The 9,261-nt window shown below is 37.0% G+C and overlaps 1 long non-coding RNA gene across 1 annotated transcript; it reads right to left on the bottom strand.

Annotated features, from left to right (window-relative positions):
• Positions 1-1,341: 1,341 nt before the first annotated feature.
• Positions 1,342-4,275, bottom strand: LOC147309659 (uncharacterized). Its single transcript, XR_015125678.1, has 4 exons — positions 3,806-4,275; positions 3,295-3,447; positions 2,843-2,933; positions 1,342-2,256 (listed from the first exon to the last, which is right to left on the bottom strand). It is a non-coding gene; the product is annotated as an uncharacterized LOC147309659 (long non-coding RNA).
• Positions 4,276-9,261: the final 4,986 nt, after the last annotated feature.

The raw sequence follows: 9,261 nt of genomic DNA, 5'->3' as shown, positions 1-9,261 counted from the left end.
ACAGGGACTAGAAAGAGAGAGCATATTTCTCCTGTTTTGGCTTCCCTTCATTGGCTTCCTGTGAAATCCAGAATTGAATTCAAAATCCTGCTCCTCACATACAAGGTCTTAAATAATCAGGCCCCATCTTATCTCAATGACCTTGTAGTACCATATCACCCTATTAGAGCACTTCGCTCTTGCTCTGCAGGCCTACTTGTTGTTCCTAGAGTATTTAAAAGTAGAATGGGAGGCAGAGCCTTCAGTTTTCAGGCCCCTCTTCTGTGGAACCAGCTTCCAGTTTGGATTCGGGAGACAGACACTATCTCTACTTTTAAGATTAGGCTTAAAACTTTCCTTTTTGCTAAACCATATAGTTAGGGCTGGACCAGGTGACCCTGAATCCTCCCTTAGTTATGCTGCAATAGACGTAGGCTGCCGGGGCATTGAGTTTTTCCTTTCCAGTCACCTTTCTCACTCACTATGTATTAATAGACCTCTCTGCATTGAATCATATCTGTTATTAACCTCTGTCTCTCTTCCACAGCATGTCTTTTATCCTGTCTTCCTTCTCTCACCCCAACCGGTCGCAGCAGATGGCCGCCCCTCCCTGAGCCTGGTTCTGCCGGAGGTTTCTTCCTGTTAAAAGGGAGTTTTTCCTTCCCACTGTTGCCAAAGTGCTTGCTCATAGGGGGTCATATGATTGTTGGGGTTTTCTCTGTATCTATGAAGCGCCTTGAGGCGACTTACACTGAAAAAAATATGTTGTTGGATTTACTTAATTCAATGGTGGACATTTGTTGCACACAGATGTTTTGCTTTGGCTGCAACTTAAACAATTGAGTTAAATTAACACAATTTATTCATGTTCAATAAACCTGTGCAATTTGTGTTGATAAAATGTGACTTAAACATGTTTTGATGAAGTAATTTGAGCTCTTGAAATATTTTAATCCTTCACAATTTTCTCACTTTATCCCAACACCATTCAATAACTTTTACCCAATACTACTTGGTCACTTAAATGCTACATGTTATCTTCAAATTACATTTTGCTATTATATTCTAGCATCAAATACACAATTTTCAAATGGAGGCCTTATAACAGATTGTATTGTTCTCTTCCAAGATGGTTGCTGGCATCCACCAGTAACCTTTCAAAACAAAATGTCTAATTTCACTGCATTGACAGTAGGTAAAGAATTAAACTGACATTACTCCTCCACTGAATCTACATAAATCAACAGTTAAATAATGTCAGTTCTTCCGTGTTCTCTGGAATCAATCACAGCAAAGAAATTAGACTGTTTCTTTTGAAAAATGTTGGGAAAGAACAAATAAAAACATTCTATTTAAGGCCTCTGACGTCAAGATTCAGTTAAACAACAATTATAACTAAACAATTTGAGGTAATGTTAGTTTCCATTAACATTAAATTAGGTTACTGAATTGGCAAACACCTTCCTATTAACACTACCCATTTTACCCCAATAACTAAAGAAATTAGCACTTGCAGGTCAAAACCTTTATTCAAGAGACGCAAAAATAACATTGATACAGTGACTGTCAAAAATTACAGCACTGATCATACTGTGACATCTTGGTTCAAAACAGCACACTTAGAAATATTCAACGTTCTTTACTTCAAATGAATGAAACTGAAAATACCATTTCACACGACCCATATGGGATATTTAGACTGTATAACTGTTCATGCTACATCTCTTCACTAGTAAAAGAAAGAAAAAATACAAAGAGAAATTTAAAAATGCTGCCAAAATGCTGTACAGAGCAAAAGGAAAAACAAACAACAACAACAAAAACGGCTCGTCCCCATGGCAGTTGCAGAGTTTATAAAAATGAACCCTGCGATCCGTTTCTGGAATTGAGCTTCAAAATGCAGCAGAACAAGTGTGAGATTTAAATGTCCTCTCACCTAGAGCTGATCAGCTTGCATGCATAACAGTGAGCTTTCCTTGCAGGAGCAGTTTTGTCTCAGTTGTGAGCTTTTCTTGAGAGCTGAGTTGCATCCAACTCCATTACCACCCTTTGAATCACCTCAAAAGTGTAGCAGAGTTGTGATGGGTAACTCATATTGAAGGAATAAAAAAGGTCCAAACAGCATGGCTACTGCAAAGGTCACATTATCCAGATCTTGAAGAACTACTATACCCTCGATGATGATGCCAACATCAGAAAAGTCATTGCCTGGTGCATCCTCTGGAGACAGATGTTCATTGTGGTTTTCTCAATCTGTGCAGTGGCCTCAGTCAAGTCCTGGTTAAACACAAAACATTTCTTTAAGATTCCTTTTTAAACTCATCTCTTTTGAATCTACCAGTTCTAATGTTAGAGTAATTTAAACCAATGCAAGCAACATAGTAAATAGCTATAGCCAAAGAGTTGCCTGCCATGCTGCCATTCATGGTCTAACAGAGTTTCTAAGACAGAGTGAAAAACATAATAATTTCAAATGCTTTACATTAGTTTTTGTTAGAAAGACACCGGCCCATCAGAAATCCAGGTTTTGTCACTCAGAAGATGTTAGAATTTAGACTTTCAGCCCCACAATTTGGTTAGCTGTTGGTCTTTTTTTTTTTCAAACAAAAGCTAATGTAAATACTGGTGGGATTTTCCTTTGTTCACTAGAATGACAAATTTAAAGTTTTTTCACACTGATGTGACCCCTAATATAGGGGGGTGGGGCCTCAAGGGGGGGCGGCTGAGTTCACTACCAGGCCTCATGTGAACTTCAAATTATTAAAGAGGACTACTGGTCCTAACTGGTCCAATGAGGATCAAGTGGATAACTAAATGCATTTTTAAATGTTGCAAAGCCACAATCTACTCATAAAACACTCACCATGAACTCCTGCGTGGAGAAGATGTTGCAATTGTCTTTCACACGGATGCGGAGCACTTTGATGAGACTCCCTTTGAGCATTAATGTCATCCTAAAGTATTATAACAAAGAAAACAGAGATTTGTGAACTTTTCAGTAGCACAGAAGAAAATGATCCCAGACCAAAACTTAAACCAGTCAACATGCAACACCAGCATCTACAAAGAAATATCAAAAGTTTCTGTTTGACATCAACTTTATGGATATATAGTTTCCAGAACATTTATTTTTTTAAAAAGATAAATTTTTCTCAGTGGGCCAGTAAATGCATAACGAAAATTATGGCATCCTTTTGGTGGAATCAGTACTCACGGGTAATAGTTGACTGTTTCAACGGATGCAGCATAAAAATCTTTTACTGACCTAATGCAATACATATACACTTTGTAGTTAAAGAATTTTAAAGTTCTTACTGTCATCATGGCAGCTACATCCTTTAGCTTTGTGCCCTGTTCCCCCGATCACTTTGCAAACACTTTCAGCAGACTGTCAGAGAGAAACTCAGCTCCGTCAGAAACCTTGACTGTAAAGGCATGGTTGGGATGCACTGGAATGCTGCATTTCATCTAAAATGACATAAAATTATTTTGAAATAACAGCAGGCACTGTGCTTGGTTAATCAGTAATGTTTTGTTGAATAAAAACTGTGTTTCCAGATCTTATAGGATTAAAAAAATCCAAAGATGTTTGTTTCTGATTTGCAACCCAAGAACCCACAAGTTACAACCTCATTTTAGTTCAAGTGTGCATTAATGTGAGTCCAGTAATCACCTTTCTGACAATACATACAGGTTAAACCTATGGCAGATTTTGGATTTCTCAGTTGTATTAATAGGGTGAGTATGCATGCACCTAATAATTATAAAAAACCTATTATAATTAAGTTACAGAAACCTTAAGCGAAAATAGAATATACTTTCTTACCATAACACCTTGAACCCACAATCCATCAGCTGACTCCTGGTGAAATGCAGAATAGAGGTCGTCTCTCAATGTGCAGCAAAAAAAACAAAAACAAAAGGACAGCAGGTGAGGGCAGGAGGGGTAGGGATGTAAGCTAGCATAATACCGCTGATGATATTAGCTAAAGCTGTTCAATGTCCAAAATCTCACTAACACCACGGTGCAGTAAATACACAATGTAACTGAAGAGTCAGTTGGCAAATCTATTCACACAGAAAACCAAATTATGTTATGAGTGCCTCGTAATTAGGTTTAATGTGATATTACGGCTCTTGTGCCAAAGACAAATTCAAATGAAAAAGCGCCAATTCTTTGACAACAGATAAAACAGCAAATAAGCTAACGGCTCTTTTTTAGCATGTTACATGGCGGCACTCTAGACGTTTAACTACATTTGGCTGAAATATGGTAAACATTAATTCAAAAAATCAAGACATACCAAAAAATGTAGAGTTGGCTGCTCGACTTGACTGAGATGGATGCATTTTTTAAACCACGATCCAAAGCCCGCGAGATGAAATCACACGTGGTTTCACGAGATTTAACGTTGCTATCTTATTGACTTACTTCACCTGAACATGATATGAGCAATTTAATACACCCTTTCTGCATATCATGTAGTTTTTACACTATATAGTTACATTTATCTTTAAAACATGAGGCAATTGCGTTAAATACATGCAAGATGCTTACATAAATCCAAGAGATGGCCAGTCCCTTTTTTTCAGTGTATGTTGTGATTTGGCGCTATATAAATAAAATTGAATTGAATTGAATTGAATTAAATACTTGCTCTGTTTATATTTAAATTTTTCAGTCTTAATAGAAACTGCATATTTCAGGTTTTAATTGTATTTCCAATGTAAATTACGTTATTTTTGCTTGTTAAGAGTTAAGAATGATAAACGTCACTGTCATTTTAAATCGATTATTACTTTTTAAACTCTTTATGTTCTTTATTGTGACATAATTGTGGTAAAATCATTTGTAAACTGTAAACACTGCAATAGTTACACCCTTGTTGCACACACTCCTTTCTACCCAGTAATGTTGTTGTCAATATTCTTGATATTTATTTATAATCACCTTTGTCAATCCTTGATATTTATTATTGAGTGATTTGTATATATTAGTGCTTTTTTCTTTTATAAATCTGTAGCATACTATGTTTTTAAATATTATAGTCTGTTTCTGTCACTGTTACTGTACTGGAGCAACTGTAACCCACATAATTTGCTTAGTGATTAATAAAGTATTCAGATTCTGATTCTGAAATACTGTAAGCTGTATCCTTCAAATTATTCAGTTATTTAAAATTAGTTCATACCACCTGTTTGAGCGGTGTGTTATTACTTGACAAATACAAAAATATAATACGTTTAAAGTAGTGCTGTCAATAGATTAAAAAAAATTAACTAATTAATCTCACAATTTTCTGATCAATAGCCTGGTCACGATTACATTTTTTCAACTTTATATTTAACCTTGTAACTGACATTTATGCAATATAATGAAGTAAATGCACGATAAACACAAAGGATGTATGCTTAAATTCAAAGAGAATTTGAATTGTTTTCAATCTTTTTGCACAGATTTTCTCCTGTAAAATCCAACTTAAAAAAAAAAACAAACCTATATACTAATAGGTAAAAAAAACACTAATATATAATATAAATTAGTGCTGTCAAACAATTAAAATGTTTAATCAGACTCATCACAGGGTTACTGTGGATTAATTCTGATTAATCACAATTAAATATCATTCATTTTTGTTCTATATTAATCGCATTTCATTTTGCATGAGCAAAAAGACTCGTGAAATAAAGGAAAATATATGCACACTTAACATGTTTATTGAACATTCATGTTAACAAAAAACTCTGTAAACACTTATCTCCTCTCTCTGTCACTCTTGGGGGGGCACTTCAAGTCCTTGAAAAGAGGAACCAAAGCTATGTAAAGCACGTGTTCTAAACAATATTAATAGGTCTGCAGTTTGTTGCAATCCACTTGACATTGTGTCAGTGAATATTTCCGAGGTAGACTTACTGAGTCCCCAATGCTCCGTGAGTGGTTTGTCGCAAGCTGGGTGACGCGTTATCCAAAGTCCTAGCAGCATACCTGACTAACGTATGCTTCACATCAATGTGATATTTTAAGCTGGAAGTGCTTCGGTGAAAAGGAAATTCCTTCTTGCACAATACTTTATGTCGGTCGACTGTTCCGTCTTGTTATTTTTTTAATACTCAAATTTTCCATCGAGGGGGCCAATGTGCATTTATCATCTTCCATATTGAGTTGATTGGTTCAGCTGCCCGTCACTACCAGATCAACTCCCCATTTGCCCATGTGCGAAAGTAACTACTTGGACAAACTGCCTGAAATATGTTGACAGAAACATTTCAGGGATTTTGAGTCATTCTGCACTCCAGATGCGTTAATTGCATTAAAAATTTTGATCACATTGATTATGATGCCAGATTAATGTGTGTTACCGTGTTAATTTTGACAACACTAGTTTAAAGTCAAAATGTGTGTAAAGCACTTTATATACAATTCAATTCAGTTTTATTTATACAGCGCCAAATCACAACAACAGTCGCCTCAAGGCACTTTATATTGTACAGTAGAGCCTACAATAATACATACAGAGAAAAACCCAACAATCATATGACCCCCTATGATCAAGCACTTTGGCAACAGTGGGCAGGAAAAACTGAAGGCTCTCCCTCCCATTCTACTTTTAAATACTCTAGGAACAACAAGTAAGCCTGCACTGCAAGAGTAAAGTTCTCTAATAGGGTGATATGGTACTACAAGGTCGTTAAGATAAGATGGGGCCTGATTATTTAAGACCTTGTATGTGAGGAGCAGGATTTTGAATTCAATTCTGAATTTAACAGGAAGCCAATGAAGGGAAGCCAAAACAGGAGAAATATGCTCTTTCTTTCTAGTCCCTGTCAGGACTCTTGCTGCAGCATTTTGGATTAACTGAGGCTTTTCAGGGAGTTTTTGGGACGTCCTGATAATAATGAATTACAGTAGTCCAGCCTGGAAGTAATAAATGCATGAACTAGTTTTTCAGCGTCACTCTGAGACAGGATATTTCTAATTTTAGAGATGTTGCCCAAATGGAAGAAAGCAGTCCTACATATTTGTTTAATATTTGCATTGTAGGACATATGTTGCTCAGAGAGGGGCAGCCATCTGTTATGAGCGGTTGTGGTTGAGGGGAAAAATTCTTTGAATTTGATATTTTAATCGTTGTGTTTTAATTAGCTGTAACCTCCCCTGTGAGTGTTAGTCTCTTGTCTCTGTGTGTAATTAGTTCCGTTTTTATTTTGAATTTTTTGTCTCTTGTACTTTGCCTTTAGTTTTATTTTCATGTGCTCTATTATTTAGATTAAGCTCAGCTGTGTCTTCTTGCACTTATTCAATTCAATGTCAATCACAAAATCACAACAACGGTTGCCTCAAGGCACTTTATATTGAAAGGTAAAGACCTAACAATAATGCAAAGGAAAGAATGAAAAAGAAAGAGAAAGAAAGAAAGAAAGAAAGAAAGAAAGAAAGAAAGAAAGAAAGAAAGAAAGAAAGAAAGAAAGAAAGAAAAGCCCATGTCACAAACTGGAAATGAGCGTGCAGGTGGACCTAAGAGCAGACTCGATCGCTTGAAGTATTTACAAGATTTATTCATGAGAGGAATCAACTTAAACAAGAGCACGGTCATAAACATAAACTCAGCACAGGTGCTGTGGGAAACCAGGGGACAGAGAAACGGTCGAGCACGCGGAACACAAGAAGAGCACGGGCTGGAACTTCTGCAACAGAGGAGAGAGGCGTGACTGGACTGGGAAACGAGTGAGAGAGACAAGGCCAACTTTTACAGACAGGTAAGAGAGCGCAGGCTGTCATTAGCATCACAGTGGATTCTTTTGTCACACATTAGGTGATCAGTCAAACAGCTCTATTTATGGAATTCACATTGAGTATAGATGGATATTAAGAAATATAAAATTTCCACTACTGAATGGACATTAAGGATTAAATTCAACCGTAACTGTAGCAACAAATCACATCTGTTGTCTAGAGGCACTTCACATTGGAAGGCAGAGACCCTATACTATACATGAATCCCACCAATCAGAGAGCCCACTATGAGTAAAACAATCAACAACAGTGGGAAAGAAAAACTGTTGCAACCTGTGGTAGAACCAGGAAATCTGTTGACACGCATTAGGTGTTAGGGCAACAGGTGCAAGTCTTCAGAGCAGTGACAGTGTGACTTTCTTTGTGCATACTTTAAACTGATTTAGTTTTCAGTTTTCTTGTCAAAATGCATCATGAGTAAAAACCAATCCTTGAAATGGTAATGAAAGAGTATTGTCAGCAAAGTTGAATTAAACAAGTTTTATTTTGATGGAAGTTTAAGTTAATTGTTCTGATTTTTACTAATTTTTATTATTTTATTATTTATTTAAGCCAATTCAAAGAGAGATCCCCTTTCCTGGGATGGCTGGGGAGGTTACAGGAATTCTAGAATAGCAAACTTTAGAATAGGCCAAAAAAAACCAAAAAACAATCTTTTCCTGTTAAAAAAAAATGTAAAAAGACAAAAAAAAAGAAAGTTAGGTAATGTATCACATTTATATGATAGGTCCCCCAGCATTGGGTGCTTCTCTGGGACATTGGTTAAACATGTGTCCAAGACGTTCCGGCAGTGCGGAAGGAAAGAAAGAAAGGAGAAAAAAGATGAAGATGATAGTTCCAGTGATCCAAGCCATCAGTGAATCTTGAAGTGTGATGTGTTTTTTACGTGGGGATAGATGCTTGTTGAATTCCAGTTCCTTTTGGAGGAATGTCATGGTATTAAAGTCCCCCACATGAAGCACTTCATACAGCACCACTCCCATTTGCCACACCGTGGTGGGTCCAGGCCTGTATTTTTTGCGCCCGTAACATTCGGGAGGGGGTGTGAATAGGTGTACCTAATAAACAGACACAATTAACAACAACAAACAGCACAAATTGCTACATCTGTGAAGAGCAGGAGCTAAATATGTTACCATGGAAGATGCGGTACAACGATCGCTTCTTAGCAAAGCAGCTCAGTCCAAAGTCGATGATACGAACACGAGGCACATCTGAGCCGGTCTCAATCAGAATGTTTGAGGCCGTTTTGTGGTTCCCATTTGCCAGGTACTTGTAGCTATCCTCCATGTCTGTAATGTTGCCTTCTGGTAGTTCGATCCCCTCATTTCTGACTACCTTCCCTCTCTTTGTTATCATACGACTACATTTCTCCAGTCCGAACGACATTCTGATGTCATTGCTGTATATCCTGGTGGTGTGGGTCAGTGAATCAATGTCTCGTTCACTCATGGCATACAGCTTGATGTCATCCATGTACAGGAGGT

Source organism: Aulonocara sp. 'chitande type north' Nkhata Bay, linkage group LG17, assembly GCF_057382095.1.
Source record: "Aulonocara sp. 'chitande type north' Nkhata Bay isolate Kocher_YH1m ecotype deep benthic linkage group LG17, A_spYH_male_GT1.1, whole genome shotgun sequence".
Classification (NCBI taxonomy): Eukaryota; Metazoa; Chordata; class Actinopteri; order Cichliformes; family Cichlidae; genus Aulonocara; species Aulonocara sp. 'chitande type north' Nkhata Bay.
The sequence above is the reverse complement of the archived record's forward strand: the minus strand, read 5'-3'. Positions and strand labels throughout refer to the sequence as shown.